Source organism: Erpetoichthys calabaricus, chromosome 11, assembly GCF_900747795.2.
Source record: "Erpetoichthys calabaricus chromosome 11, fErpCal1.3, whole genome shotgun sequence".
Classification (NCBI taxonomy): Eukaryota; Metazoa; Chordata; class Cladistia; order Polypteriformes; family Polypteridae; genus Erpetoichthys; species Erpetoichthys calabaricus.
In genome coordinates, this window is record NC_041404.2 from 85,205,795 (window position 1) to 85,233,270 (window position 27,476).

At 41.5% G+C, this 27,476-nt stretch overlaps 1 protein-coding gene across 1 annotated transcript in view; it reads right to left on the minus strand.

The window, feature by feature from the left end:
• The window catches only part of dedd (death effector domain containing), a 93,418-nt gene extending 69,024 nt beyond the window's left edge, over positions 1-24,394 (minus strand). Inside the window, exon 1 of the mRNA XM_028813484.2 lies at positions 24,005-24,394. The gene's annotated coding sequence lies outside the window, so the exon portion shown is untranslated. The remainder of the gene's footprint in view (positions 1-24,004) is intronic.
• Positions 24,395-27,476: the final 3,082 nt, after the last annotated feature.

Consider the following 27,476-nt stretch of genomic DNA (forward strand, 5'->3'; position numbering starts at 1 on the left):
AAGGTGATACCCCAGCTTTTGTCTAGGTTTTTGTACAAGGGCTAGACAAAACGTTTTTGACTCCTGGGGTAAATTTAGGTTTTTAAATAAGCAGACAGATAAATATATATACATTAACAAAGTAACCAATAAATGCATGTGCGGTAAACTCCGTTTTTGAAATTCTCAAGATTCTTTATTTGTCACATGCATAGTTATACAAGACAACACGCAGTGAAATGCATCCTGATCCGCTTATCAAAAACTGTGCAAAGTTAGAAGAATATCAGTTAGATCAACAAAAAGTCATAGATTGAAAGATAACAGTATAGTAGAACATAATAAATAAGTAAAATTATGTGAATTAAGTAGAATTAAGTGTTAAGGTGCAATAGTGTAGTAATTATTGTGCAAAACCAAAGTTAGACTGGTGCATAGTTAAATGAGGCAGTTTGTTTGCGCTACTGCGATCTTTACTTTTTTATATTTTCTAATTTTCCTACTTTCATATCCTTTAACTTTCTCCACATGTGTATAGCGCCGTTTTTTTTTTTTTGTTTGTTATTTTTTGTGCCTTTCTAATTTCCCTGGTTTCATAATCTCTAACATGCTCTGCATGTGTTTAGCGCCAACGTTTGTAAACATCTCTATGATGTTCTACTTTGTCATTTTACTCATTATCATTTATTTAAGAGCCGGATTGGATGTGCTTTTTTTTCAATTCCACTTGTTCCGGGCTGATAATTACTTTCCTTATTTTCTGAACTTGCACCTCGATTATTCTTTTTTGCTCTTTTTTCTGTCCAACGCATTTGAGTCTCTTTTCTCCGTGCTTTTCTTTCTTCTTCGTTTAATCGTCGACGTTTCATTTCTACCCTATTCATTTAATTTCTACAGTATTGACCTTATACACTTTATATGCACCGACAGCCCTGGAGCTGTGTGTGCTGCATGACTGCCTTCACACTACTGATTTCTTTTTTTTGATATTGCTTGTAAGTAGGGTGTGTCCTGCAAGACTCTCGTTCTATGTTCCCATGAGACGCACCGTGGCAGGTCTCTTTCGTCTCGCGGGTCTTTAAATTATCTTCCGAGAAGATCACGTATCGTAGACGATCAGGACAGGGAACAGGGTTTCTTTTTATAATAGATATTGCTAAAAAAAACTTTACAATGGCAATAAAATGTTCAGTAGAGTATGATTAAGACAACATTTATTTTGTTACCATATGTATATATTATGGGAACTGCTCTGTGTATATATTGTATTTTTTAACCTGTTATGGGAGTATTATGGTAAATTAGGTTTAAGATTAAGTCAGTGATTAATTACACAAGTAGCACCTGTGGTCTACGTTTTAATTTAAAAAACCTGAACACAAGAACCACCACCAAAGAAATTAATATCGCCATCAAGACAGGTCAGCCCCAATGACCTGGAATCAGTGATAACAAAAAAAAAAAAGCCTTACAGGAGCATTCCTATTCCATTAATTACTGTAATATCATCTGGAGGAATGATAATCAAAATATCTGTTTGTTGCTGGTCAAGCAAATTTTCACTTAATGCACAGATTAATTTTGGCAACTCTATATTAAACAACTGAAAATGTGTCCTGCTTGTACTCTTAACATTTTTCGTTTTTCTGTTTCATTTGCAGACTGCATTTCAATCATCCAAAAACACACACACACATTTCACTTGGGTTTCTTCTGCAATGTCTTTTGTAATTTTTAAAATAATTAGTGTGGGGACAGACTCCAAAACGCACTGCATGCGATTGGAAAACAACACACAATATAAATATTTGTATACAAAAAGAGATTACAAGGTTAAGAATTGTTAAATTCAAGGGTTGTTTCAGGATACCATACTGCACTAGTGGCAATAAAACACATGAAGGTTTGGAGCAGTTCAGGAACAACTGTTCATAAACAATACATAACATCTGACTCACACCGTCGCATTTGCGCAGACCTACCATGTTGACCAATGACGCAACTAAACTGAAGGAGATGTAGACAAAGCTAAAGCCCTGAACCAATTTTTTAATAATTTAACGAGGACTTGTATATTGAATCTCATCGTACCATACTAGTGATGTACCGATATAGAAATTCTGGGCGATAACGATAACCGATGGATGATATATTTTTTTTATTTACTTCAGGTTTGAATGTTTTAGTTATGCTGAAAATGTATTATGCATTATCAAAGAAACAACAGTAGCATGTGAAACAAAGATTACCTTTTTTTATTAACTTTCCGACTTTTATGCTCTTATTTCCAATAGATGTAAGCATCCAGTACTTTCTGTGTGGTGAAAAAGAGCAAGATATGGCCTGTCTCTATAGAAAAAATACTCCAGGTCATGTACAAAAATCTGCTTAATGTACACATTCTGGGTAACTTAAGCATATCAATACACCATGTCATTACAGGAATGGCATTGGGTATATTAACAAAAAAATGAATGCATTTTTGCATTCATTTTTTTAATGGCACATTCTTTGTTCCATAATCAGACATACAGTATTACTTTAAGTAAAACTAAAACAAAAGGTACAATGAGGCCAGTAACCCTAGTCTTAAGTTGGCTTCTTTAAAAAGCACAAACGGTAGTTTTTTCTAACAAAAAGAAGCATTTCTGCCCTTTCAACAGCAAGACTGCTTCTTTTTTTCATTTACTATATTTGACAACCCCTCCTTTAACCGCCACCTTATCGTGGTGGAGGGGTTTGCGTGTCCCAATGATCCTAGGAGCTCTGTTGTCCGGGGCTTTATGCACCTGGTAGGGCCACCCAAGGCAAACTGGTCCTAGGTGAGGGATGAGACAAAGAGCGGTTCAAACCTTCTATGATGAATGAAAACTTTGGACGCTGTTTTCCCTTGCCCGGACGCGGGTCACCGGGGCCCCACTCTGGAGCCAGGCCTGGAGGTGGGGCTTGATGGCGAGCGCCTGGTGGCCGGGCCTGCACCCATGGGGCTCGGCCGGGCACAGCCCGAAGAGGCAACGTGGGTCCCCCTTCCCATGGGCTCACCACCTATGGGAGGGGCCAAGGAGGTCGGGTGCAGTGTGAGTTGGGTGGTGGCCGAAGGCGGGGACCTTGGCGGTTCGATCCTCGGCTACAGAAGCTGGCTCTTGGGACGTGGAATGTCACCTCTCTGAAGGGGAAGGAGCCTGAGCTAGTGCGCGAAGTTGAGAGGTTCCGGCTAGATATAGTCGGACTCACCTCGACGCACAGCTTGGACTCTGGAACCAATCTCCTTGAGAGGGGCTGGACTCTGTGCCACTCTGGAGTTGCCCCCGGTGAGAGGCGCCGAGCGGGTGTGGGTATACTTATTGCCCCCCGACTTGGAGCCTGTACATTGGGGTTTACCCCGGTGGACGAGAGGGTAGCCTCCCTTCGCCTTCGGGTGGGGGGACGGGTCCTAACTGTTGTTTGTGCGTATGCACCGAACAGCAGTTCGGAGTACCCACCCTTTTTGGAGTCCCTGGAGGGGGTGCTAGAGGGCATACCTCCTGGGGACTCCCTCATTCTGCTGGGAGACTTCAATGCTCACGTGGGCAATGACCGTGAGATCTGGAAGGGCGTGATTGGGAGGAATGGCCCCCCCGATCTGAACCCGAGCGGTGTTTTGTTATTGGACTTCTGTGCTCGTCACGGATTGTCCATAACGAACACCATGTTCAAGCATAGGGGTGTTCATATGTGCACTTGGCACCAGGACACCCAAGGCCTCAGTTCGATGATCGACTTTGTGGTCGTGTCGTCGGACTTGCGGCCACATGTCTTGGACACTCGGGTGAAGAGAGGGGCGGAGCTGTCAACTGATCACCACCTGGTGGTGAGTTGGCTTCGATGGTGGGGGAGGATGCCGGTCAGGCGTGGTAGGCCCAAACGTGTTGTGAGGGTCTGCTGGGAACGTCTGGCAGAGCCCCCTGTCAGAAGTAGCTTCAACTCCCACCTCCGGCAGAACTTCGACCATGTCCCGAGGGAGGTGGGGGACATTGAGTCCGAATGGGCCATGTTCCGTGCCTCTATTGTTGAGGCGGCTGACCGGAGCTGTGGCCGTAAGGTGGTCGGTGCCTGTCGTGGAGGCAATCCCCGAACCCGTTGGTGGACACCGGTGGTGAAGGATGCCGTCAAGCTGAAGAAGGAGTCCTACAGGACCCTTTTGTCCTGTGGGACCCTGGAGGCAGCTGATAGGTACCGGCAGGCCAAGCGAAATGCGGCTTTGGTGGTTGCAGAGGCAAAAACTCGGGCGTGGGAGGAGTTTGGGGAGGCCATGGAGAACGACTTTCGGACGGCTTCGAGGAGATTCTGGTCCACCATCCGGCGTCTCAGGAAGGGGAAGCAGTGCAGTGTCAACACTGTATATGGTGGGGATGGTGCGCTGCTGACCTCGACTCGGGACGTTGTGGGTCGGTGGGGGGAGTACTTCGAAGACCTCCTCAATCCCATTAACATGCCTTCCAATGAGGAAGCAGAGCCTGGGGACTCAGAGGTGGGCTCCCCCATCTCTGGGACTGAGGTCACCGAGGTAGTCAAAAAACTCCTTGGTGGCAGGGCCCCGGGGGTGGATGAGATACGCCCGGAGTTCCTCAAGGCTCTGGATGTTGTAGGGACTGTCTTGGTTGACACGCCTCTGCAACATCGCATGGACATCAGGGACAGTGCCTTTGGATTGGCAGACTGGGGTGGTGATCCCCCTCTTTAAGAAGGGGGATCGGAGGGTGTGTTCCAACTACAGAGGGATCACACTCAGCCTCCCTGGAAAAGTCTATTCAGGGGTCCTGGAGAGGAGGGTCCGTCGGATAGTCGAGCCTCGGATTCAGGAGGAACAGTGTGGTTTTCGTCCTGGTTGCGGAATAGTGGACCAGCTCTATACCCTTAGCAGGGTCCTGGAGGGTGCATGGGAGTTTGCCCAACCAGTCTACATGTGTTTTGTGGACTTGGAAAAAGCATTCGACCGTGTCCCTCGGGGAATCCTGTGGGGGGTACTCCGAGAGTATGGGGTACCGGCCCCCCTGATAAGGGCTGTTCGGTCCCTGTACGATCGGTGCCAGAGCTTGGTCCGCATTGCCGGCAGTAAGTCGAACCCGTTTCCAGTGAGAGTTGGACTCCGCCAGGGCTGCCCTTTGTCACCGATTCTGTTCATAACTTTTATGGACAGAATTTCTAGGTGCAGCCAGGGCGTTGAGGGGGTCCGGTTTGGTGGGCTCAGGATTGGGTCACTGCTTTTTGCAGATGATGTTGTCCTGTTTGCTTCATCAGGCCGTGATCTTCAGCTCTCTCTGGATCGGTTCGCAGTCGAGTGTGAAGCGGCTGGGATGAGAATCAGCACCTCCAAATCCGAGACCATGGTCCTCAGCCGGAAAAGGGTGGAGTGCCCTCTCAGGGTTGGTAGCGAGATCCTGCCTCAAGTGGAGGAGTTCAAGTATCTCGGGATCTTGTTCACGAGTGAGGGAAGAATGGAGCGTGAGATCGACAGGCGGATCGGTGGGGCATCCGCAGTAATGCGGGCGCTGCATCGGTCTGTCGTGGTGAAAAAGGAGCTGAGCCGCAAGGCAAAGCTCTCAATTTACCAGTCGATCTATGTTCCTACCCTCACCTATGGTCATGAACTATGGGTAGTGACCGAAAGAACGAGATCGCGAATACAAGCGGCTGAAATGAGTTTCCTCCGCAGGGTGTCTGGGCTTTCCCTTAAAGATAGGGTGAGAAGCTCAGTCATCCGGGAGGGGCTCAGAGTAGAGCCGCTGCTCCTCCGCATCGAGAGGAGTCAGATGAGGTGGCTCGGGCATCTGATCAGGACGCCTCCCTGGTGAGGTGTTCCGGGCACGTCCAACCGGGAGGAGGCCCCAGGGAAGACCCAGGACACATTGGAGGGACTATGTCTCTCGACTGGCCTGGGAACGCCTTGGGATTCTCCCGGAAGAGCTAGAAGAAGTGGCCGGGGAGAGGGAAGTCTGGGCATCTCTGCTCAAGCTGCTGCCCCTGCGACCCGACCTCGGATAAGCGGGAGACAATGGATGGATGGATGGATGGATATATTTGACAAAGCTGAAAAAAGGCACTCAATGTCTACACTGGTAGAAGGTGTCAATAGGTACTCGAGCACTGCCTTCGCCAAGGTTGGGAAACAGGCTACATTGCTTTTCCAATACTGGAGGGCGCAGTTATTTCTGGAGATAGGGGGCATGATGAGATAGTTATTCAGCTGGAAATAAATACAAAATTTTAATTGGCTGATAACAATACAGTTCCCGATATATCGTGCATCTCTATACCATACAACAATATAGGAATTCAATTCAATAGAAGACAGCACATATTTACAGATGATGACTGGCTTCTAAGTTGATTTAGATTTCCAAGAGCTATGGTCTTAGAGCTCTTGATATAATTTTTAAGATGAAATGCATCAAAGTATGTGTATAACTTCATTTAAATAATGTATACACCCGTTGCATGGCAGCACTCTGATCCCAATCCAGGTGGTTCATCATGTGGTGGGTGTGGCAACGCGCGGTAATCAGTAAATGCTCCCAACCTATACTGTTAATAATTAAATGTGTGGGGATGGTGGCGTAGCGGTAGCAGTGAGCTGCCGCCCTGTCCAGTGACTGGTCCTGCCTCGCGCTGTATACTTGCTGGGATTGGATGGAGAGACAGATGGAATAATTAAACATGTACTACGAAGATATTTCAGTGTTCCTTAAAAGTTCTGAAGAATCTGCGTTCTAATATTACAGATGGTCTGACATTTATTAAACAGCTTATTGTGTGGCGTTTGGTTACATGGAGAAAGAAAAGGGAAGAAAGGAATTGGGGGTTGGTACGTTTGAAAGAGACAGTACTGCTGCATTAAATTATTTCATCAAGGGTCGCGCACATCCCAGCAAGCATCTTGTGGGAGGCAGGAACAATCTCTGGACGGGGTGCCAGCTCATCGCTAATACTGCGCCACCGTGCCTCCATGTTTAATGCATGCTTTAAGTCATCTTGAAAATGATATCAATTATACATTTTAGTATTTAAATTGTTCAGAGAACTGTAATATCATGAATATAATGTATTCTGTCCCCCGTCAGGCATAAGAGAAAGCCCATTTAAGAAGCATGTAGGGATTCACATAGAAGAACACACACAATATGAAGCATTTAACGTGCTACTTTAGTTACGATGGGATCGAAGAAACTTTAGTATAATTTAACATTGATATTAAGATGAAGTTTGCAAGGTTCTACTTTAATGACAAAATAAACCAGATTAAACTGGATATTTCAACCTCCCCTTACTGCGTCCCCATTTTTTCTTTTCTCTGTAGCCTAATACAATTTCGTAAGACACATAGGGCTACGACTCACCTTTTCATAGCAAATTTGATATTCGACTACTGGCAGTCCCTGGGTTACGTACGAGATAGGGAGTGTAGGTTTGTAGTTAAGTTGAATTTGTATGTAAGTAGGGAGAGGTACATTATTTTAACAAATGCTATTGTTGACCGACTGTAACCAAGTGCTCTGCCAATGAATGATGGAATTTCACCTCTTTCTGACCTTTTTATTATTTCTACTTTATTTTCAACTAGCTGATTACCCAGTGGCTTCGTTCAGTGAGTGCAAGGGAAAAAAATAAAATGTAGTCTATAAGTTATTAAACAGTAAAACATTACTTCTTAAATGTTAAAGATACATTGAGTACTACTGCAGTGGTTTCGGGTAAACTATATTTTAAAGGCAGTATAACACAACAGGTAAGTAGTACTAACAGCAGCTAAAATGTATTTGGATCATCTCTCGGTAGTAGATCCCTTTTGAAAGGCGCTACACGACCACTGTGGTATAGAAATTACATTTTCTATGTGATCGTCCAAATTTCTGCTTGACAACCTTGCACTGTATGTCTGTGATTTAAGAGAAAAATAATTCTGATAAATGTGGACGCTGCCCTTCCGTGCTTAACGGGCAGAAGGTCCAAACAATTCCCAAGTCCAACACTTTACATGAAGAGGTCTGTACATCTTCTTAGATGTAAACTCTCCATCTTCTTAAAATAATTGATCACAAAAGCAACCTTGAATGTTGCGGGGTTTTAGTGACCCAAACTCACCTTAAGGGACAGTAAGTAGTTGTGCAGGGCAATTTACAAACAGAGCCCTGCTTCGATGGCGCCGATTACACTCATTCACAAAGATTTCCACTCTCCCAGGAGCGGATGGGGCACTTGAAGTGTCACAAACAGTGGGAGAAGAGAGGACGCTGCCCAAAACTGCAAAGGTCTCGACCCGGTGGAGCAGCCCGACCTTCTGCGCCTCCCAGCATCCACTTTCTTCTCACGACCCCTCGCTGCTGATGGCGGTCTCATCTTCACATTGTTTACAGCTCAGCGCAGTTAAAAAGTAGAAAGACAGAAAGCTGTTTTCCTCATCTCTTCTACTATCAAGTACTGCCAACTAAAAAAAAGTTACAATATCAGTGTTTCCGCAACAGTCACGTGGACGAATAAATAAAACTTCTCTGTCAGAACGTGCCTAGCGGCGGACGGCTCAGCGCTGTAGTCCAGAGAGCAGAGGGCTGGGAGAGGGCGACGCGGGGCGGACTTCTATGGGATAGATCGTCATGTTTGTGTTTACTTCTTTTCAATATCAATAAAATAACTCTCACACAAATAATAATTCGTAAAGACGATATAAAAATGGCGTCCACAAACAAAGTGATTAGTTCCTGTATCATAATATGTTCTGTGGTCATACATAATTTCCATATCGCGTGGTCATACGTAATTTCTGTTACAAACGCGAAAAGAATTTTTTATTAAAGTAATCCCTCCTCCATCGCGGGGGTTGCGTTCCAGAGCCACCCGCGAAATAAGAAAATCCGTGAAGTAGAAACCATATGTTTATATGGTTATTTTTATATTGTCATGCTTGGGTCACAGATTTGCGCAGAAACACAGGAGGTTGTAGAGAGACAGGAACGTTATTCAAACACTGCAAACAAACATTTGTCTCTTTTTCAAAAGTTTAAACTGTGCTCCATGACAAGACAGAGATGACAGTTCTGTCTCACAATTAAAAGAATGCAAACATATCTTCCTCTTCAAAGGAGTGCGTGTCAGGAGCACAGACTGTCAGAAAGACAGAGGAAAGCAAACAAATCAATAGGGCTGTTTGGCTTTTAAGTATGCGAAGCACCGCCGGTACAAAGCTGTTGAAGGCGGTAGCTCACACCCCCTCCGTCAGGAGCAGGGAGAGAGAGAGAGAGACAGAGAAAAACAAACAGTCAAAAATCAATACGTGCCCTTTGAGCTTTTAAGTATGCGAAGCACCGTGCAGCATGTCGCTTCAGGAAGCAGCTGCACAGAAGATAGCAACGTGAAGATAATCTTTCAGCATTTTTAGACGAGCGTCCGTATCGTCTAGGTGTGCGAACAGTCCCCCTGCTCACACCCCCTACATCAGGATCAGAGAAAGTCAGCGCAAGAGAGAGAGAGAGAGAGAGAGAGAGAGAAAAGTAAGTTGGGTAGCTTCTCAGCCATCTGCCAATAGCGTCCCTTGTATGAAATCAACTGGGCAAACCAACTGAGGAAGCATGTACCAGAAATTAAAAGACCCATTGTCCTCAGAAATCCGCGAACCAGCAAAAAATCCGCAATATATATTTAAATATGCTTACATATAAAATCCGCGATAGAGTGAAGCCGCGAAAGGCGAAGCGCGATATAGCGAGGGATCACTGTGTATATGTATATATATATATATGGTGATGGTTTTTCTCTTTTTATATCACCAGCACTTGCATCAGATTTGTGTTTCAGAGACGTTGTTGAAGGGTGAAGACAAAAGGTTAAGATGAGCTCTTCTGCACAACACTGTACAGCTATCACAGCAGGAAGGCACCAGTCGTCAACACGTCTGATGTATAGGGAGGTCCAGATCTAATTATGCAATTTTCATTACGCTATAACTTATTCAGTTTATTACATAGAAAATCACCCGAAAAATCCCGGAGCATCGAGAAGTGTGCGAACTGACGACATGAAGAATCGTCTTTGCGCCAAACTGGAATCGTCCCTGCATAAATCAAAGTCATCCAGACGATCTGGATCCTCATAATTAGATCTGGACCACCCTGTACTGACAAGAGACAACTTCCTGCTATGTGCGTAACAGTACAAGCAGGCTTGCTATTGAGAATGAATGGGGGCAGCGAGGGGTGGTTCATCACCAGCCTACCTCACAGTCACCTCCACTACAGTAAGCTGCCTACAGCGTACGCAGCACCACTGCCCCCATTCAACACGCAGCCATCTGAGGCACACTACAATGCTAACCCCCGCTGACCCGTTCAGCCACAACCGGATCACCGCTTGCAGCATTACCAGCCACGCACCTAGAACGAATGGGGCAGCCGTGTGTGGTGGGAGGGCAGTGAAACCGCTTGCCGGCTGGGAGCAACCTGAGGGACACTACACTGCACGAGCAGCGAAATCACCCCCCTCCAGCCTCCGTCCAGCCACTGCTTGCAGCGGCCGCAGGCCGAAGATGACGGAGCGGCGGTTACTGAGGCGCATGCATCGCAGCTGCGGCCCCGTTTGTACAGTGCATCCGGAAAGTATTCACAGCGCATCACTTTTTCCACATTTTGTTATGTTACAGCCTTATTCCAAAATGGATTAAATTCATTCTTTTCCTCAGAATTCTACACACAACACCCCATAATGACAACGTGAAAAAAGTTTACTTGAGGTTTTTGCAAATTTATTAAAAATAAAAAAACTGAGAAATCACATGTACGTTAAGTATTCACAGTCTTTGCTCAATACTGTGTCGATGCACCTTTGGCAGCAATTACAGCCTCAAGTCTTTTTGAGTATGATGCCACAAGCTTGGCACACCTATCCTTAGCCAGTTTCGCCCATTCCTCTTTGCAGCACCTCTCAAGCTCCATCAGGTTGGATGGGAAGCGTCAGTGCACAGCCATTTTAAGATCTCTCCAGAGATGTTCAATCGATTCAAGTCTGGGCCACTCAAGGACATTCACAGAGTTGTCCTGTTGCCACTCCTTTGATATCTTGGCTGTGTGCTTAGGGTTGTTGTCCTGCTGAAAGATGAACAGTCGCCCCAGTCTGAGGTCAAGAGCGATCTGGAGCAGGTTTTCATCCAGGATGTCACTGTACATTGCTGCAGTCATCTTTCCCTTTATCCTGACTAGTCTCCCAGTCCCTGCCGCTGAAAAACATCCCCACAGCATGATGCTGCCACCACCATGCTTCACTGCAGGGATGGTATTGGCCTGGTGATGAGCGGTGCCTGGTTTCCTCCAAACGTGACGCCTGGCATTCAGACCAAAGAGTTCAATCTTTGTCGCATCAGACCAGAGAATTTTCTTTCTCATGGTCTGAGAGTTTTTTCAGGTGCCTTTTGGCAAACTCCAGGCACGCTGCCATGTGCCTTTTACTAAGGAGTGGCTTCCGTCTGGCCACTCTACCATACAGGCCTGATTGGTGGATTGCCGCAGAGATGGTTGTCCTTCTGGAAGGTTCTCCTCTCTCCACAGAGGACCTCTGGAGCTCTGACAGAGTGACTATCGGGTTCTTGGTCACCTCCCTGACTAAAGCCCTTCTCCCCTGATTGCTCAGTTTAGATGGCCGGCCAGCTCTTGGAAGAGTCCTGGTGGTTTCGAACTTCTTCCACTTACGGATGACGGAGGCCACTGTGCTCATTGGGACCTTCAAAGCAGCAGAAATTTTTCTGTAACCTTCCCCAGATTTGTGCCTCGAGACAATCCAGTCTCGGAGGTCTACAGACAATTCCTTTGAATTCATGCTTGGTTAGTGCTCTGACATGATCTGTCAACTGTGGGACCTTTAATATAGACAGGTGTGTGCCTTTCCAAATCATGTCCAATCAACTGAATTTACTACAGGTGGACTCCAATTAAGCTGCAGAAACATCTCAAGGATGATCAGGGGAAACAGGATGCAACTGAGCTTCAATTTTGAGCTTTATGGCAAAGGCTGTGAATACTTATGTACATGTGCTTTCTCAATTTTTTTATTTTTAATAAATTTGCAACAATCTCACGTAAACTTTTTTCACGTTGTCATTATGGGGTGTTGTGTGTAGAATTCTGAGGAAAAAAATGAATTTAATGCATTTTGGAATAAGGCTGTAACATAACAAAATGTGGAATATGTGATGCGCTGTGAATACCTTCCGGATGCACTGTATGTCGGATGTCCGTAACCTGGGGACTACCTGTACTTATTTTTTTATTTCAGGCACTGTGCAACTTTCTGAACTTAAACTTCCTAGTTTCTTCATCACTCTGTATCACTCGATCACCTTCCTTTTGTTGTTTATAATCACTGCTTAAGCCAACAAATAGTATGTTTTTCCTTGCCTCCACTTCGCATTCGCTGAAATTCCCCCCCCACCCCACATGCCTTTGCCATTGTCTTTTAACCACACACTGAATAGTGAATGTGATATTTATATTGATTTGCATATTAAAATATGCAAAATTATGTGAAGGATTCGAGGTGGGATGGCAGGCAAGCACACGTGCATAACTTTTCACTCAGACCAAGATTTATGGAGCTGAACTATCTGCACCACAAGGCTTACTGTCACCTGAACAAAGCTGGCAGTACTGCGAGGATTAAATTTTTTGATTTCTCCAATGCCTTCAATACCATTCAGCCATCCCTGTTAAGGGGTAAGCTCAGAAATATGCAGCTGGATGAAGCTATATTGTCCCGGATAATGAACTCTCTGTCCAGCAGACCATAGTTTATGATGCGCCAGGGCTGTATCTCTGATATGAATGTAAGCAACACAAGGGAACAGTCTTGTTCCCTTTTCTCTATACACTTCGTACTATAATTATGACACCAGGTCAGGTCACTTGCAAAATCTCTCGGTTGATTCTAAACTTATCAGGTATAACAATATGGGTGATGATACAGAACAGAGGAGTCAGGTGAAGAACTTGTTTATTGGAACAGAAAGAATGGTTTGCAACTCATCAGCAAAACCCAAGGAACTGGTTACTAACTTTCACCACACAGAGTCTCTATGTCCCGGCACTATTCAAAGAGTGGAAGTAGAGGAGTCCACTCCTACAAGTACTTGAGGCACCACATTAATGACTAGTTGGACTGGTCGGGAACACAGAGGAAATATATTAGAAAGGCCAGAGCAGGCTTTTTTTCTTAGGAGACTGTATTCCTTTAATGTGGGTAAAGATAGCCTTCACATATTCTACCACTTTGACAGCCAGTGCAATTTTCTATACCACGGGTGTCCAACCCCGGTCCTGGTGGGCCACATTGGCTGCAGGTTTTCATTCCAGCCATCTTCTTAGTTAGTGAGCCATTTTTGCTGCTAATTAACTTGTTTTGTCTTAGTTTTAGACCCCTTAGTTGTTTCTTTTTCCTTAATGAGCAGCCAAACAATAATGAAATAAACTTGAAGGTGTTGGCCATGTTGGTCTGTTCAGGTCACCAAAACATCTTGATGGTGGTCTTAAAAAAAAAAAACAGAAAATCAACAGTCTGCGGTGGCAGAACAAGAGCAGCAACAAGTCATGATATTCAATGACGGCTTTAATTGACAGCAAGAATTGGCTTCTTATTAAGAAACTGGTTGGAGTGAAATTGGCTGGAGTTTGAAGCTCCAACTTAGCCGGTCATCTGTCAACTCATTTCACATCTCATTTCTGTTTAGTTTCTTCATTAAACGGCAGCCAATCAATTCAGAGGACTAAATCCTTAAAAACACGGCTCTTTAAAATGAAGGGAAAAGGAGTTCATTAGCAGTGAAAACTGCTCGCTGATTAGGAAAAGGGTTAGAATGAAAACCTGCAGCCACTGCGGCCCACCAGGACCAGAGTTGGACACCCCTGTTCTACACCATGGTGTGCTGAACCAGTGACATCACTTCAACAGAGACACACCAAATCAACAAAGTAACTGAAAGGGCAAGCTCTGTTATGGGATACACTGTAGACCTCCTGGAAGTAGCCGCAAAGGACAGAATCAGAACAAAACTGAGTGCCATTATGACTAATGCGGTATATATTGTCTATGTCACACTAACACTTTCAGCCAACAAATTATTCAGAAGTCAAGAAACTGGGCTCCTTTATACTAACAGCAATACACCTATAAAATGCATTACTGAGACTAACTACCAGGCCAGAATTTTCTATTTTTTCATTTTCTACCTCTAAGTCATTCTGGTGTTTGTTCAAACCGTAGTGTGTGTGCATGCACATACATTTTTAATGAGTTTCTGTAAAAAGCCAAATTTTCCCTAGAGTCAAATAAAGTTTTATCGGACTTACAGAGATGCACAAGTCAGTGTCTTAGGTATTTTAAAGAGATAACACAGTAGTGACATGCTTAGATTCAGTTACATATAATTTTTCAAACTGGACACAATCATTGAGGTTATGTAGTTTAAAAATATTTAAAGTGGGGGGAAATAAGTATTGAACGTTCCGACTTTTTTTTTTTTTCTGCAAATATATTTCTAATGAGGCTATTCACCTGAAATTCTCACCAGACATTGGTATTAAGTCAACATATAAAAAATTGATAACATTAAAGGCTATAAATAAACGTATGTGTAATAAAGTAAAAATGACACAGGGAACAATTACTGAACACACTACAAAAAGCAGTACAACAAGGCAAGCCACCAGCTAAAATCCATTAAGTAGTTAGAAAGTAATTCCACCTCCTATCTGTGCAAACTGATATTAACTGGGTTAGTACATATTGACGGTCTAGAAAATAGTGTCTTGCTACCAAAGTGTCACATAAGAAACATCTCATGATGGGTAAAAACAAAGAGCTCTCCCTCCCAAGACTGAGTTATCAACATATTTCAAAACTTCTGAATCTTCCAGTAAGCACTATGAACTCCTTTACTGAAGAAAAACCATGTTGAATCTTGTTTAAAGTCTGCCACACAATATTTGGACAAGTCTATGAAATACTGGGACAATGTTGTCTGGTCAGGTGAGACCAAAGCTAACCTTTTTGGCTGTCATACTACACACCATATTTGGAGGAAAAATGGCACTGCAGACCACCCGAAAAAACACTATACCAACAGTGAAGTTAGGAGGTGGAAGTATCAAGGTGGGGGGCTGTTTCTCATTTCATGGTACTGGCAGACTTCATGTAATTGAAGGAATGATGAATGGGGCCATGCAGCAAAAGATTCTTGAAATTAATCTGCTGTCATCCACCAGGATAATGAGACGTGAGCGGAGAACAACAATGCAAAATGTAAAGCACAGGAAACTCTCAATTGGTTTCAGAGAAGGAAAATCAAGCTGTTAGAATAGCCCAGCCAATCTCCTAGCTTAAATCCAATTGAACAGCTCTGGAAGGAACTAAAGATCCACTTTATTACACACTAGCAAAATACCCGCACTTCGCTGCGGCGAAGTACTGCCTTAAAATTTTTATTAAGAAGAAAAGTAAACCTTTTCAAACTGAGGTAAAATATACAAATAATTATTTGTTAAGGATCTCTTTGTACACCACGTTGTCAGTTCGGCCCTCCGATTGTAATATGACCAAGCTGTGCACTGAGCTCACTCTTGAGCATGCAACGTACAATTGGCCATGTGAAAAGCAATCTTGCCTCAAATCAATGCCAACATTTTGTAGGGTCTATCCCTGAGACTTATTGTCATTGCGAAGAAGAGCCTTACTGGAAATTGGAGGCGTATGAATTGAAATGAGTTTCATCGATAACTTCGCATCCAGCTTTTGAGAGTTTAAACATTCATAACCATCAAAGTGTCCACCACTCAAATCGTCACCTGTGAATCTAAGATGTTTAAGAGGCATTGGCGGTTGTCCAAAGGTGTAAAATATTTGGCCATTTCGGTACACTTGAAAGTGACAACCAAACAATTCAGCGGCAGCCATCAACTCACATGGAGAACCATAGGTGAAGGGCTTAAGCATTTCACTCTTATAGTGCTCCTGTGTAGTACAATTATCTCCTGTACCATCATCAGTCCACACCTTGAACCTGTCCCAGTCATTCAATACATAAGACACAATGTTCCTCCGGATATCAAGAGTGAGCCTGATATGGCCATGCAATATGTAACACAGAGAATGGAAAAGGCAGTCGCCATCTCCGGGCATGGAAACCACTCGGTAAGTGACAGTTCTTTGATCGATGGTGATCACCTCGATAGACATGTTAATGGGGGTACGGTTGGAATGATAAAGGATATGGGTACCTGAACAATGTAAACCAAATCTAAAATAAATACACAATAACTATAATCGTAATAAATGAACAATAAAACAGCGGAGAAGCCGTGGATTAAATAAAAAGGCTGCAGTTATCAGCAGGGAGACGTGAATACTGTGCCGAAGCAAGGAAGGGAATGAAGAGACTGGAGCGACAGATGGCCTATTAGCGTACCGCATTTGTGCTTCCTTTTCATCGTCCCGGACGAAATAAAGTTGCAAAAATTTGTGTTCGTCAGTCGGCATAGGTAAAAGACTACCAATCAAGTGATACACTTGTCCCTGGACTTTAAATGAGGGTATAAAATTTCTCTCAACGATTTGGTTAGCACCAAATGACGTCATTTGAAATGCGCTGTTGTACTTTCGACTGTTGTTCAAGAAATGCTCACTTTGAGGATGTTCGCCATTTAACAGGCCCTCATGAAGGTCAGGAAGCTTATGTAAAGGAGTGAGAAAGACTTTACCACCATTACAGCACAAACCAGGAGACTCGCATTTCCACCTATGAGCTTGACAATACTCACAGTCAACATCCATAGATCCAATGTGTACTGTTTTGTTGTTTTCATATGAGCCGCTTTTCATTACTGGGATTGTACCTAGAAACAGAAGCTCTATTAACTTGTGGATATTTAGCGACAGCGTCTCTATGAACTTGTGGATTTTTCTGTGAGTATTTGGCGGCAGTGTCACGAAGTTGTTACCGTCTAGCTACATCAGAAAATGTACGACGACGTCTGACACGCCTCCTTTTTACTGTTTTCTCACAGCTTCCAAAATAAGTATGTACATCGGTTTTGGTTTGCGCAGGGAAGCCGCCTACCAAATTTCGTGAAGATGGGGCCATAAATATGAAAGTTTAACATGGCGGACGTTGTTGACCGTTATGACCGTTACACGTAGAATTTCGAAATAAATCCTGCTTAACTTTTGTAAGTAAGCTGTAAGAAATGAGCCTGCCAAACTTCAGCCTTCTACCTACATGGGAAGTTGGAGAATTAGTGATGAGTGAGTCAGTGAGGGCTTTGCCTTTTATTAGTATAGATTCCTTTACTCGTGGCCTTTAATGTTATGAACTCTTTAATATTTGTGAATTGACTTTGTGAATTGATATTTGTGAATTTGAGTTAATACCAATGTCTGGTGAAAATTCATGTAAATAGCGTCACTGGAAATATCTCTATTATAAAAGGAAATCCCGAGACGAGACTTTTTCAAAGAGATAATTTCAAGTCCTGCGAGACAAGACTTTGGCCATGAGACTCTCCTCTCAAACATATTCAACCACGCACATAGCCCTCCCACCTCTCATCCATGTGAATGCTTTTGACAGACACAGTTCCTGCTCTCATAGCTCTTATAAATTAAGTTTTCCTCACTTTGTCCAAATCTTATTGAAGAATTTCATCCAGAAGGGTAACAGAAGAAACGAGTACACGGGCAATCCTAGCACTGAGAAACAAAGACAAACGAATTAACGCAAAAATTGTTGATCGGTTGTACGGCGAATTGGTTAAATGTATCAATAGACTATGCTGAAACAGTTGGTGGTGACTGTGCGGAAGATGAAAACATCAACTTACAATATCCCAAAGAATATCTACAACCGTTAACACTGTCCGGTCTTCCATTGTTTCAAATTACTGTTGAAAGAAGGATGTATCCAAGAAAGGTAATGTAGTACATCTCCCGCACATAACAGACACCAAAGTAGATCTTGATATGCCATTTGTATTAAAACGTTAGCAGTTTCCTGTTAGAATATCTTTTGCAAAGACGATTAACAAATGACAGAGACAAACAATCGAAAAACTCGGGTTTGTGTATTAGAGAGTATCATCATGATGCAAGTCCAAACAGTTTTACAGGAAAAGTTAAAGTATTTGCATGTTAATTTCAAATCCAAAATCGTATAACGCAACAAATATTTCTAATGCAACATGAAACAATTTACTTTCAAATTATTACGTTTTACTATTTTTTAATATGGTTAATTACTCGCCGTAATGTAAAATAGTTCTATTATGCATAGGTAACAATTCCCATGAAAATAATAAGTTTAAATTGTACATCCGCATGCCCATACGTGAGCGGCTGAACCACAAAGCAGCAAGCATGTAGCACTGGCCTGGGGGTTGCCGAGCAAAGTGAGCAAGGGGCAAAGCCCTCTAGGGGGGTATTTTTCGTACATGGATTACTCGTTAAACCGGATGTAATTGTTGACGATTTGGCATGATCCTGGATCTGTCGGTTTTTCGAAACTCTTGCTGGATGTATTGTCATAGCAACACATCCAAATCCTCAAACCTGCTCGGAGTAGGTTTGTTCTATGTAAACAAGGATTAGCTCACACACTTAATCAGTGTCCGTGCATGTAATTCATTAAGACATGGCTTCACTGTTCAAGAATGTGCAACCAACTGATATCGGTGCTTAAATTATAAGAAGAGAATTTCATATAAAAAACTTTATTTGCGCGATCTGCAAGATCCTTTATTGCTCCCGGAGGAAATTCTTTTCAAAAGATACTGCTTTAGCCGAGGGGGAATATTGTACCTCAAAGATTTATTAGCACCTTATATTCGAAGTCAAACTAGGCAAAGTCGGGCTCTCACAACCACACAGACAGTATGCATTTGCAAGCGGAACTTTTTTATATATACTGTAGGCGATGCGGAAAATCTATCTAAAAGTCCAGTTTGCCAGGCAATTCGCAAAGTCTGTTTGGCTCTGAAATATTTCCTTCGGGTTTTCATAGTGTTTCCTGGACACCTGTGTGTGCAGACAATAAAAGAGGTGTTTCATGCCTTTGCAGATAGGCAACACACAGGAAAAAACACCCACAGTTCCATGAAGAATCTCACAATCAGCCTAACATTCTCATTACTCAGGATTTCCAAATGTGATTGGGGCACTGGATTGTACACAGATCCGAATAATCAGACACAGTGTCTTCATGAAATATTTGACCTTCGTCAATATCTCGTTGGTCAGACACAGGTTCTAGGGATATGACATTCCCTGCAACTGACCCAGCAAAAAAAGAGGGCTATATGGAACATACCTATGGCACACATCAATGACAAATATATGCAATGACCATCCTTTACCTGAAATGAAGTGACCACTGCATCCTGCCACTGGTTCTGAGGAGGAGCTTTGCCCTGGAATGCCCTCAGAAACAGGGCGATGGGCATTTTGCTGGATAGACAACTCTTCTGCAGGGGTTAGGTCTGGACCGCGTGGACCTCCACCTGTTTTTTGCTTGTCTGCCTTCTTATTAGCTTTAGAATTAATGTTTTTTATATTATATATGATTCTTTATGTCAACAATTCTTTAAATAGTTATATACCAATATTTACCAGTTTGAAGTATATTCTTGTACTTCACTTTAACCTGCTCCCATGTTCTCCTTGTGCTCACGTTTGATCTGAAATTATGACATATTAAATATGAATTTACATGCATATTTAATATACCGTCTTTTTCCGAAAATAAGACACTGTCTTACTTTCTTTTTTGGTCCAAAATACGCACTAGGGCTTATTTTCGGGGGAGGACAAAAATAAAAGTATATTTATATATTTTTATTTAATATTTATTTATTTTACACAGAATACAGAAATTAAAATTGATTCAATTACAGTCATGTCATCTTCTTCTGGAACATCGTCATAAATCAAGATTTACACCCCTGGAGTCTTCCACAATTCCCTTTTTGTACTCGACGGAATAGCTCTTTCGTTTTGTACTCATTTTAACTGCGGTTAAAAATTATTCACTTTATAAAAAATAAAATTACGTATGAGGAAATAATCAGACTTACAAGACTGAAATGAACAAACACTGTATCTGCACTGTCGCTCAATGTAGACTGCTGCCTTAACGAACAATTATTTATAGTGTGCGCCAACGACGCGTTCCGTCGCATTCCGCATATGCATGCCCCCCTCCACCCCCTCCCCACCTCATTCGACCATACTCTGCGATACGCGCGACGCAGTACAACACAGCAGAGCAGAGCGGACACAATATTTATGTATTCATGCTGCCTTATGTTGTATTTTTAAGATAAATTCCAAGAATTAATTTGAAACGAACTGTAGAGGTAAACAATGAATTTCTCGGAATATTTTATTTCAAACATTTCTCTGAAATACGAGTATTAGGGAAGCTAAACATACTTAATAAATCAACAGCATTTTTTAACGAATTCTTTTTTTCACATTATTTTAACTAGGGCTTATTTTCGGGGGAGGGCTTATATTACAAAAAGTTCCGAAAATCTCGATAGGGCTTATTTTCGGGGGATGTCTTAATTTCGGAAAAAGACGGTATTAAATGTGAATTTCCCCTTGGGATTAATAAAGTATCTATCTAATTAATCTGACACATAGGAAATGAAATGCTGCATTCAGTAAGTACAATGCACACTACTTAGTGTTTAATTTGTCAGCCACTTTTTGCCAGCCGTCTTTTCTGGTTTGGGCTGCTTTTTTAGGGTTACCCCTTGTGCATATTAAATCTTGAAATTCTTCATGTCCTTCGAATAAAAGGTCTTGCTCCGCTTGTGTGAAAAAAAAAAAAAATACGCCCGTTCGTCATTTTGTTACAGCCTATCAAAGACTTGCTGATCATGTTTTCTAGACTCAATATATATGAGCGTTTCAATCAGCGCGGACACGCGCATTCATCTCGGATGATTAGATCCAGCTAGACTAATCTACTACACGGCTGCGTTTGAAAAACCGACTTATTCCAGATGAGTTTCACTGGCATTAACTCATCCAAGATGAGGCATCTGATCTTGGATGATTTAAGCGACGTACAGAAAATACCCCCTAGTACTTACTGAAAAAAAATGTTGACGCATTCAATACTCATTTCCCCCACTGTATACAAGGTTTCAATCGACCTCTGGTACCCTGATGTGAAGGTTCAGCCCAGAAACGGTGTTTCCAAAGAGATGTCTGATTTGCTTACATCAAAGTTTAAGACTTCAGCTCTTATCAATTATATGCTTAGTTGAAATTTGTTATGGAAAATGTAATTGCTTTGATGCACTGCAACACTGTCACAGACTTACTCTTATTGATGTTTTTCATTTAACATACAAGCCATATCATTAAAAATCTGAAAGTGGAATAATTCTTTTAGAAAAATGAAGTGTGCTAAATGCAGCTTGGGTTGGGAGTATTGCAGCAATCTACCACGTCAACAGCCCTAGCAAGGAAAACCAATGACTAAATAATCAGATGGAAAAATCACACAGAGGATGAGCCCAATGACGACTGTTACCAATCAAAATGCTTGACAGTAAAGCTTTTGAAACTTAATTTTCTTGAACCATGACCAAACTACAAGCCCTGTCACCATACAAAATATGTTTACCAAAAAGATGCAAGAGCTGAAAACCCAGGTAGCTGCTGCTGATATAGATACAGTGGAAGTTTTCAGAGTTGTCACTTGTGACATCTCACCATCTGACTATTTTTGCAGAGAGGAAAATTAAATTAATGCATTAGATTTAATTGTTTTCACAAAATAAAAAGCAACAAACGCAATAAGCATGTATTGTGTCACTCCAAATACAAAGCCACCACAAAAAAATTACATTTCTAGCAAATTTGGATTTTTCTTAAATTATTAAATAAGAGGAGAGGTATTATCAACTTCCCTGCTACACTGATGACAATTAACAGGAGAAAAAAAAAATTGTACTTTCTGGAGCTATGTAACTTGCTCTATTATTGCTGAATACAGTGATCCCTCGCTATATCGCGCTTCACCTTTCGCGGCTTCACTCTATCTCAAATTTTATATGTAAGCATATTTAAATATATATCGCGGATTTTTTGCTGGTTCGCGGATTTCTGAGGACAATGGGTCTTTTAATTTCTGGTACATGCTTCCTCAGTTGGTTTGCCCAGTTGATTTCATACAAGGGACGCTATTGGCAGATGGCTGAGAAGCTACCCAACTTACTTTTCTTTCTCTCTCTCTTGCGCTGACTATCTGTGATCCTGACGTAGGGGGTGTGAGCAGGGGGGCTGTTCGCACACCTAGATGATACGGACGCTCGTCTAAAAATGCTGAAAGATTATCTTCACGTTGCTACCTTTTGTGTGCAGCTTTTAAGTATGCTGCACGGTGCTTCGCATACTTAAAAGCTCAAAGGGCACGTATTGATTTTTGACTTTGTTTCTCTCTCTCTCTCTCTCTGCTCCTGACGGAGGGGGTGTGAGCTGCCGCCTTCAACAGCTTTGTACCGGCGGTGCTTCGCATACTTAAAAGCCAAACAGCCCTATTGATTTGTTTGCTTTACTCTGTTTCCTTTGAAGAGGAAGATATGTTTGCATTCTTTTAATTGTGAGACTGAACTGTCATCTCTGTCTTGTCATGGAGCACAGTTTAAACTTTTGAAAAAGAGACAAATGTTTGTTTGCAGTGTTTGAATAAAGTTCCTGTCTCTCTACAACCTCCTGTGTTTCTGCGCAAATCTGTGACCCAAGCATGACAATATAAAAATAACCATATAAACATATGGTTTCTACTTCGCGGATTTTCTTATTTCGCGGGTGGCTCTGGAACGCAACCCCCGCGATGGAGGAGGGATTACTGTACACTGCTGTTAATTTCTCAAGTGGGTTACTTTGTACAGTCGACTTCTAACGTTAAAGCATAGGTTATATTTCATTGTGGGACCACCGTTCTCTCATAACTTATCCTGAAAACAGGCGAACAGAGAATATACGGGGTCACCCACTGAGACAGAAGGAGAGAGAAATCATCATGAGAGGCCTCATCGTTCCAGAATTAGGTAGTTTACAGGGGCCTGCTACAAAGATAATTTAAACAAACGGAATGGCCAAAATGCAACTATCATCAAAAATTGCCGGAGCAAACTTGCCCTGGCAAAATGAAGCATCGCTATTTACCACTATCAGTCAACATCAATCAAACAATACAGAGGTGACGGCTCCAGGTTAATTCTACCAACATCACCAGCCCAATGTTAGTCCCTACAGCCCCCACGAACAGAATTGTTTCTTTAAAGAAAAGGCAACACTCAATTGCTCGAGGGAGTTGATCTGACGTGTTGTTCACACCGATATATTTTTTTTGCCCACATATACTTGTCACTCAATGCTGTTGACTACAGAATAATGCACTTTAATGTTTTAAAAGCATTTAGTATTATCAGTAAAAGACATATGGCTACAAACTCCGCTTTTAACCAACAAGGCCCTCTATTGGCCTTAATCACTGCTTAGCAATATGTCGCGACTACAGCCGAGAGTTTATCATGTCGACACTCGCACCAGGATGTCAAACCATTGCCTCTGGCTGTCATCTTTACACAAAAACACAACACAAAGTTTCGTTTTAGAACAGTCATCTTGCGAAAGTGGGAATTAAGTAGTGTGTAACATAAAGACACACGAGTGGAAAGCGCAAAATACCAAATGCACAAAATACAAAGCTTTAAATGCCCCGACGCTTAGTGAATACAGTGTACCTCACCATATTAACCTATAAGAAATACAAAACGCCGTGACCGAACTCATTAACGGAGTGTTTTTGCGCATCCAATTTTCACTTGTGTTAACAGAAAAAGAAAAATGAACTTGGTCGTACCTGGCGTTCGCTTTTCTACGTTCAAATCCGAATAATGAAATGGGTACATTCAAATATAAACATACATAATAAAACGATACTTACAATGCCAGTAACCCATCAATTTAAACCCGAACACTGAACGTTTAACTTGTTATCCATGGCCATCTTCTATTTTTTACGAGTGTCTTGGCGTTCAATTTAAAAGAAAAATTACTAGCGCATTTCCTCTTCAGTGCGCTTGGCGACTTAATCCGCTTTCTTATAGTGGGCAATTATTTACTCGTTTTCACTCTCTGATGCCTGCTTTTCTTGCCGTTTAACAGCCTGTTTATGGGGCCCCCTTTCCTTTCGTATTATTTTAATGTTTCCTAACGTTTTACCTCCTTCTTAACTAAACCCCTAAACAAGTAGCCATCTTGGCTCCACGGGTAAAATGAAGGTACATCCGGGACACCAAATGGTGATCTAATATCCGGGTATTCCTCATACGAAGCAAAGGGAAAACGGCGTCCGACACATTTAATATGGGCAAAAGGGAGGGGAAACTGGAGGGGGTAACATCCGGGATAAAAGGGGTTAGGTAAATCGTTGATTTTTTTTTTTTGCAAGAATGTTTACACCTGCTTACGTCAGTCTGATGGTGACGTAGAAGCAACATCCGGGACTTAGGGCGCAATGACTCATTTACAACGGTGGATTTGCAACGTTGTTGATGACTTCTAACGTACTAAAGTTGAAATAACTTTTGACATAGTTGATGATTGTAATAGTGAAATGAAAAAGAAATAGCTAAACGTGGGACTAACCTTGGCATGGACTGGTTTTAGAGCTGTATAAGGGATAGAAAACTTTAGAAAAGGAAAAAAATAAGGCATGCATCATGTTACCTTACTATTGCTGAATTAGTTTGAAATGATCTCGCATGTACTTTGTCCATACACTCTAAAACAGTGTAGTCATGTAAATCTTTTTTTTAAAAACATGTAATGTTCACATTTAACCAACAGACTGTTTTGTACATCTTTATGTTTCTCTTGTGTGTTATTTTTATCATCTAGCTATCAATAAAGTTTTAGCACCTTCAGATTTGTAACATATTGAAATCAGATTGCTTAATCTTTAAATATCCCAAAAATGTATGTTTTTCCAACAGGGTGTGGAAAAATATATTTAAATAATAAATATAAATAAATAATCATCCTCGACAACCAGGCTAGAGGAAGCTTGTTCATGTGTCTTTAATTTCTTTTCATGAAGAGGGAGCACCCCACCACAGCAATTTGTTAAGGGAAATGTTCCCTGAGCAGAGATGCCACAGAATGGTAACAGAGCAAAGTTACAGTCCCATTTTTATAAACAATTGACTTTACATAGCAGTTCTGAATTAATTCTTACACACCATCTAACATTTACTCTGATTGGTTCATTAGTTTACATATCTCTTATACACCCAAATAAAAGTCTAATTCTGCTACATTCTTTGTATGTAGCAACTATCAAATTCTGCACTTGCCACTTTCTTTCATCATCACCTAGAACAACCTGTCTCCCTGTTGCTTACACACCCTTCATCTGGTTTTCTAATATGCTTGCTTAACACTTCATGCTGCTTATTAAGATACATGCTATATTTTAATATAATTACACCTTGATCTCCTTTATTTTCTTTCTTTTCTGTTCCTTCTTTCTTTAAGTCTGTTTTAGAACTTATTAGGCCATCCAGTCTTTGGACCTTTTTACCAAACCAAGGCATCTAGACACAGCTGACAAGCCTGATCCTTAGCAATAAACAGAATATTTGCAAATGATCCTATTGTAATCTAACTCTAATAATATGTTGTGTTTCATTATACTGTAGCTGTTTCTTTCAGGAAGTAATATCAATATTAAAAGTTGAGCTAAGTGCAATCTTTCTCTAATATTGAAGTGTTTTTTTCTGCTGTTGCCTGTTTTGCATTGTCTTCATGGGAATGAATAGGCAATTAGCAAAGTCTGCAAGATTAAAGAACCCATTTTTCAGAAAGCAGGTGCTCCTGGCTAAAAGCAGCCAAAGTAAACACTCTATTTATTTCTTTATTTTTTCTAGGCAAAACGTTTTAGACCATTGATTTGCATAGTCTCCAGCCAACCAATAATAAAAATGAAAAAAAAAAAATGACAGAAATTTTGACAGCATAGAATCTCTACTGTCCATGACTGAATATCACAATTTTTTACTGGGTATATTTCCATGGCCTCTAAAAGAAAGACTGTTTTCCCAGGAATCTGAATATTCACCACTTCCGGATTAAAGTACTAAAATTGCTCAAGAAGATGTATTGCCACATAGATAATAATTGAATAAAAGTAAAAGTATCTTACGTGGAAACTACTCAAGTAAAAGTAAAAAAGCAAGCTTGGTAAAAAAACATTTAATTAAAAATTAAATTTAGTTACTTAAAAAAATGAATTAGTTAATATCCTAAAAGTTCCAAATATACATTCAATAAGACTGCTTTGTTCTTTATTTACATTTTATTGAGAAAATAGTTTTCATGTGCATGAACATAGTAGAAAACCTTACATCCAAAACTCTAACTGTCATTGTTTTCTATTCTCTATAAGAATTGACTGATTAAACTGATTAAATGCACAAATTCCAAACAGAAAACAAATATGACAGAAGGATCCAGTGTAATCACTTTGTCTGCAGTATTCTACTACAGTATATTCAACATATGAAAACATTTTTACTTTCAAACCAAAATCCAAATAAACAGCTCAGAAGCTGTAATTATTATTGTATACTTCAAGCAAACTGGACACTTTATGTACTACAAACTGACTCATAATCTTCTGCCCTATAATAAGATTTAAATTTATTAATACAACATATTTTACTAGGCATACACTATACTAATTATAATTTGTAATCAATAATAAGGCTGCTATATTAAGTTGCTGACCCCGCCCATCTCAGCCTAATTCACTAATAGTGCACATCACTGTATTTCAAATAGTGAGACATGCAAAAAATGTCATCAACCCAGCCACAGGGGATGCACAAACCAGTGTGTTTCTTCGTGCCGGTCCTAAGCCCAGATAAATGGGAAGGGTTACACCAGGAAGGACATCCGGTGTAAAATTATGCCAAATCAATATGCAGACAACGATACAAATTTCCATACCGGATCGGTCAAGCCCCCGGTTAACAATGACCGCCACCAGTACTATTAGTCAACAGGGTGCTGTTCTAGTATTGTGTTCTGCTCACGTTCTAGTATTATTAAATTCAACGCGTCTTTCTTTGAGGAATTCTCTGACTTGATGTCAATCTTAATTACGAACTATGACACACTCTTAATAGTCGGCGACTTTAATTTTCATATAGATAATCAATGTGACCAAAAAGTAAAAGAATTTATGAACCTCCTGGACTCTTTTGATTTGAGACAGCTCGTTAAACAGCCTACACATAAAGCAGGTCATACGTTAGACTTAGTGATTACTAAAGGACTAAAAGTTGATATAAAGCAGGTCATTGATATTGGTCTATCAGACCATTTTCTTCTACTCTTTAATATAGAAATAATGA